Raw genomic sequence first — 7,018 nt, 5'->3', positions numbered from 1 at the left:
AAACAAAAATATAAAATACATTTTGGCTATAGAATGACGAGGTTTGATCTATAAAATCATGGTCTATCTTAGTGAGGTGGATCTACTTTAACCAATAAACAAACTAATGATTAGAAAAACACAATAGAGCCTTAGTAATAATAAAACAAATAAGTAATGCAACTTATTTTAGATAGGATGTATTTAGGGTGATACTATCTTTCTTATACACAACCAATCATTTTATCTAGAATCTATAGGCTAATTAGAGTTTCTAATGATCAAAACACCAATGGCAATTCTAAACTTTTAAACCATAAAATGAGACGAATCCCTTGTTTTTTTTACATCATTAAATCTAATTTGAAAGGATGATCATCATGACTTCGTACACATATGACATTGATTTTATTCTTTGGACGCTTTAATAACAGTATCACTTATGTAGGCTAGAACTTTGGTTTAACATGGCTCAAGCTTTCTGCCGCATGGTTCGATTATTTTTCGTATGGAAGTCAAAATATTTGCTTCGCATGGGCCTCTAAAAAGGTTAAAAAATGAAAAAAAAAAGATGAGGAGGAGGGAAGAAAGCTATGCATATGTGTTGGTGGAAAACTAGGCCTTTTCTTGGCTGCAAAAAAGCATTATTGCGAAGATCACTACATTGTCAAAATGGGGAAAAAAAAGATAAATGTTAGGAAAAAAGCGCCGAAAGAAAGAAAGAAAAAAGAGTGATGATAAAAATCCAACTATACGAGAAGCATCTTTTATATTAGATGTTTGTTCAACCTTTTCTTTTTAAATAGTCGACATGTTTCTTTACTGCCTTCTTTGTTTGTTTTATTTATGATTCTTCTGCTTGTTAGGATACTAGCATGCAAACCTGATAAGATAAAAATAAGGGATATGATAAAATAAGAAATGAGACACACAAGAATTTACATAGTTCACTCAAATTTGGCTACGTCCATGGGCGAGTATAGAAGGATTTTACTAAGTAACATGGGAATTACAACCTCTCTCTACTAATAAGAGAACAACTAAAATCTCTCTATTACTAGGAGAAAACACCTCACTTACTCTCTCACAAATACCTCACAACTTTATGGGATTACTTTCTCTTCACCTTCTCTCTTCTTACTCTCTACCTTGGTGTGCTTAAGGTTTGGATACATTGCCTATTTATAGGCAAGCATCTAGCCTTTATCTTTTAAAAGACAAGAGGCACTAATTGGTGCTGCAAGTGGCACCGAATTCGTGCCCAACATTGTTGACTTTGGCAGAACTAATTGCTGCCCAGCTGGCTTCACATTCTCCCACTTGAAGACTTTGATGATTTAATCAAGTCTTCACCCTTGATCATCTGTGATTCTTCTATCCTTTCTATACTTTCCATCTTCATACTGTTTACATTTCTGTTAGGCCATAAGAGGATTTGCACCATATGTACATATCAGTGTTGACTGGTTTGGTCAAAGCATCTATTGAGTTTTTCTTTGTGTGAACCTTCTGAAAATCTACACTTCCATCTTCCACCACTTCACGAACAAAGTGATACTAAACATCTATATGTTTTGTTATTGAATGAAATGTTGGATTCCTTGCAATATGCAAGGCACTCTAACTATCACAATATAAAGGAATCTTCTCTTATTTGTGCCCGAGCTCCTCCATAAGTTTCTTCATCCATATTGCTTTTCCACAAGCTTGTGTAGTTGTCATGTACTTAGCTTCTGTTATGGATAATGCTACAACAGTCTGAAGTTTAGAGATCCAGCTCATAGCTCCTCCTACAATTATGAACACATAGCCTGTAGTGGATTTTCTTTTCTCAAGGTTATAAGCAAAATATGAATCAACATAACCTTTGACAGTAGATTCTGATCCTTTATAACATAATGCGACATCTGAGGTACCCTTGATGTATCTCAAGATCCTCTTAATAGTATTTCAATGCTCTCTACCAGGATTTGTCATGTATCGACTAACTGCTGTCGCTACTTGTGCAATGTCTGGTCTTGTACATATCATGGTTAATAGAAAGTAGGGTGGAAATTGGCTTACAATCTTTCATGTTGAAGCGTCGCAAGATTTTCTTCAAATAATTCTTCTAAGAAAGCCAAATCTTCATTTTACTTCTGTCTTGGTGAATTTGCATCCCTAGAATCTTGTTTGCTGGTCCTAAGTCCTTCATATCAAACTCCCTAACCAATTGTGCCTTTAATTTTTGGACTCGATCTTTGTTAGGGCCTATTACCAACATGTCATCCACGTACAACAATAGAATGATGAAATCATCATCTTCCTCAAACCTCTTGTAATACGTACAATGATCTGAATTGAGTCTGTTGTACTCAAGGCTAATTATAAAGGAATCAAAACTCTTGTACCAACACCTCGATGCTTGTTTGAGATCGTATAGAGATTTGTTCAACCTGCAAACCAAATTCTCCTTGCCTGTTTCAACAAAACTCTCTGGTTGGAGCATATAAATTTCTTCTTCAAGTTCTCCATGAAGAAATGCAATTTTCATATCAAAATGCTCTAAGTGAAGATCAAATATAGCACACATCGCCAAAACTACTCTAATTGTATTAAGTCATACCACCAGAGAAAATATGTCATTGAAATCTATTCCTTTTTTCTCAGCATATCCTTTCACCACCAATCTTGCACGATACCGCTCCACTTGTCATTGCCATTACACTTTATCTTGTAAACCCATTTGTTGTCAATCATTCCTTCCTTGTGGTAGCGGAATAAGATCTCAAGTGTTATTCTTGTGTAGAGCTTCAATCTTCTCTTGCATTGCTGTCATCTATATGGATACATCTGTGCTTTTTATAGCCTCATAAAAAGTTGATGGCTCTCCATCCTCTGTTAGAAGACAGTATGTAATGTTGCTTTCAGTAACATAATCTGAGTGCCAAGCCGGTGGTCTTCTTTCACAAGTTGACCATCGAACTTTAGAAGTTTCAGACTCTATTTGTTCTTGTTCTTCATGCTCTGGTACTGCTTTAGAAGAAGTATGATTCTGAGTATTTTCCATCTGGACTATTATAGTCTCCATTAAAATGCTATTATGTTCTTTCATTTGCATTTTATCTTTTGCAAATATGGCATCTCTGCTGATGACTACCTTATGGGCAGTGGGATCCCACAAGCGATACCCCTTTACTCTATCAGCATATCCTAAGAATACACATTTTCTAGATTTTGAATCCAACTTGCTAACTTCTTGAGTATTGTACATCACATACACAGAACTTCCAAATATATGGAATCGAGAATAATCAGTTGGCTTTCCAGTCCACATCTCCATCGGTGTCTTCAGCTCAATTGCAGTTGATGGAGATTGATTTATCACATAACAGGCGATATTAACTGCTTTTGCCTAGAATGGCTTTCCTAGACCTGCAGCCTTCAACATTGCTCTTATCCTTTTCAATAGAGTTCTGTTCATCCACTCTGCCACTCCATTTTGTTGTGGAGTGTATGTCGTTGTGAACTGCGTTTTGATACCTTCATATTGATAGAAGTTATCAAATTCATCACTGGTATATTCTTCTTCATTATCAGTCCTCAAACACTTGATCTTCTTTTTACATTCAAGTTCTACCCGCGCTTTGAAGGTTTTAAAGACTGCGAGCACATCTGCCTTCCTTCTAATTGGATACACCCACCATCTCCTGGAGAAGTCATCTATAAATGACACAAAGTATCTTGCTCCTCCTAAGGATATAACCGGTGCTTGCTAAACATCAGAGTAAATCAGGTTTAAGATACATTTGCTCTTAGTTGTTGATGTGCCAAACTTAAACCTGTGTTGTTTACTTGTAAAACAATGCTCAGAAAAGGGTAAAGTAACCTTTGTAAACCTAGGAAGTAACTTCTGATAAAAGAGAATTTTCAAACCTTTCTCTGACATGTGGCCTAGTTTTTTATGCCACATCATCGTCTTCTCTTCTACAGGACTTGCTGATGTGATTGATGCTCTACCTCATGATGTGTTTCTCCTATTAACACAAACAAGTTTGCAACTATCTTTCTTGCCTTTAAAACCACCAGCGCTCATTTGATAATTTTCATGATTCCATTGTCTGTTCGAATCTTACAGCAAAAACTATCAAATTGTCCCACGGATAAAATTTTTTTCTTTAAGCCTTTCACATGTCGCACTCCTGAACTAGTACGAATTGAGCCATGATACATCTTTAATTTGATGGTGCCAATGCTAACAATCTTTAGAGCATGATCATTACCCATGAACACTAAGCCTTAAGAGATGGGTTCATATATATGAAACCAATCTCGATTAGGAGTTGTATGCCACGTTGCTCCTGAATCCATTAACCAAACCTCAGTGAGCTCTTTTCTATCTGTAGAGATTGTCGCTACATCACTATATAAAACCCTGCCATCTTTTGAGGTGCTTGCAACACATCCTTGAGGTTTTGATGACTCTGCAATGTTCTCTATACCCTTTTTAAACCAACAATCCCTTTTGAAGTGCCCTTTTCTGCCACAGTTGTAGCATTTCACAGTTTTCTTACTTCTTGATTTGGACCTCCCTTGCATTTGACTCCCACTAGAACCATGCTCTGTTGATCTTTCTCTTGACATCAACAACGCTTCTGCTTGGTTTGAACTATTTATATCTCCTTTGTTTTTGTGCTTATTTTCTTCTTCCAAGATAGTGGCTGCAACATCATCGAAGACTAAATAGTCTGAGAGGATATTATTGGTCAATTTGATAATGAGCTGATCATATGAATCAGGAAGACTTTGAAGTAGAAGTTCTGCACGTTCATTTTCCTCTATTTGTTGACCCAACGTAGTGAGTTGTGAAAATAGAGTTCTTATTGTGTTGATATGGTCAGTCACCAACATGATTTCTATCATTCAAAGGGTATAAAGTCTTTGCTTTAAGAAAATCTTATTATGCAAAGACTTAGACTCGTATAGCTTTGTTAGAGTATCCCATATCTCTTTAGTTGTTTTCTTCTCTGCCACACTTGATAATACTTCATCAGCTAATGCTAAATGTATGTTAGCAATAGCATTGCCATCCATCTCATTCCATTTTGCATTATCAGTGATCTCCACGGGTCTATCTCTAATTGCTTTGGCAGCAATTGTCTTTCCTTAAAACTGCCTTGATTCTCATTTTCCATAGTGAGAAATAGCTCCCCTTGAACCTCTCAATCTCGTACTTTGGTTCCATTTTATTCACCGTGATCTATTCAGCTATCACCGTATCACTGCTCTGCAACGTATACAGAAATAGTATCGTGTGAATAATACTTCACTAAGTAAGTTCCCAAGAAAGATTGGAGAGGTCACAAACAGTCCCACTTAAAAACTCAATCTCCTTAGACAGAACTTCCTAGACTGTATTTAGTCACCGCACTGACTTTCTTTATACGCTAACAGTAACGTATGTGAACAGTATCGTATGGATAAATAGTATTGTATAGGTGAATAGTGTTGTAGACATGAATTGTAACCATATACATGAATAACTTTTGTGTATTAACAACACCAACCAGGAGCTCTGATACCACTGTTAGGATACTGGCATGCAAACTTGACAAAATAAAAGGCAAGGGATATGATAAAATGAGAAATAAGAAACACAAGAATTTACGTGGTTCACTCAAATTTGGCTACGTCCATGAGCGAGTATAGAAGGATTTTACTAAGTAATGTGGGAATTACAACCTCTCTCTACTAATAAGAGAACAACTGAAATCTCTCTATTATTAGGAGAAAACACCTCACTTACTCTCTCACAAATACCTTACAACTTTGTGAGATTACTCTTTATTCACCTTCTCTCTTCTTGCTCTTTACCTTGTTGTGCTTAAGGCTTTGATGCATTGTCTATTTATAAGCAAGCATCTAGCCTTTGTCTTGCAAAAGACAAGAGGCACCAATTGGTGTTGCAAGTGGCGCTGAATTAGTGCCCAACATTGTTGACTTTGACAGCACCAATTGCTGCCCAGCTGACTTCACACCGCTGTCTTCTTTTTTAGAGTCAATTCAAAGGAATTTCTGCATGCATATTGTTTTTTTTTTTCCCATAACTTTCTAAACTTCTTCCTGTTCACTAGTTGCTGAAAGATAGGGATAAGCTCTCTCTATGAGATTGATTTCCATGAGTATATGCAGGATGGAAAGATGTTATTTGCTGCTTGACTTTTATTGTGTTAGCTCATGATTTCAGATTATGTAAAATGCAGGTGAGGCTGATTTACCCACAAGCATCACAGTAAAGCGCAACCTATTTCTTTTACTAACTTTGCATCGTTCTGTTTTTTTATGGTTGGATTTGTTGTTCCAGGTTGGCCATGATGTTGCTTGTCTTTTCTTCCTTCAATCACTTTATTTCCATTATCATTAGAACTCAGCTTATATTTGGATGTAGGAACAGTTGGCTCTGAAAGGTCTGGTTGATTGTAGCCAAATTAACCGATCCAAAGGCAACTTGCCGAAGGAAACTACACACAGTGGGTCCAGACGCATTCCATTGTGACTGCTAAAAGAAAGGTCGGTATCCATCTGGACCTGAAGCTGTGTATGGCTTTATATCAAACAATGTTTTTCTAATCTCCTTATGCATAATAACCACATTATTCAGTAGCTCTTTACTCAGATTATTTAATTTGGGAACATACCTCTTAATGGAGATGACCGCCCGGAGTTATCCTGCACTGTGTAGAGTTGCTTATAAATCTCTGCTTCCATTCCTTTCAGCATTTCCTCATCCCATATCCACTGATTACTTGTATCTTTCAACGCCATGGTCTTTTCTTTTGTCTTCTAATCACAGTCTTTGTATGGAAGGATGAAGAGTTCTTGTCCCCAAAGCATATCCATTGGCATCTTGATTCTTGAAACCAATGAATTTCCTCGAGCTAGAATCTGGTTGAATTCATCTGATAGTTTTCTTTCTAAATCTTACTCGAACGGGTTGTCTCCTTGAGTTAAAGCCCATTGAATACCCTCAAGCCTAGGAGAAGAGATTGATTGGGATAGG

Source organism: Populus nigra, chromosome 18 (assembly GCF_951802175.1).
Source record: "Populus nigra chromosome 18, ddPopNigr1.1, whole genome shotgun sequence".
In the NCBI taxonomy this organism is placed as follows: Eukaryota; Viridiplantae; Streptophyta; class Magnoliopsida; order Malpighiales; family Salicaceae; genus Populus; species Populus nigra.
Note: the sequence above shows the minus strand (reverse complement) of the source record.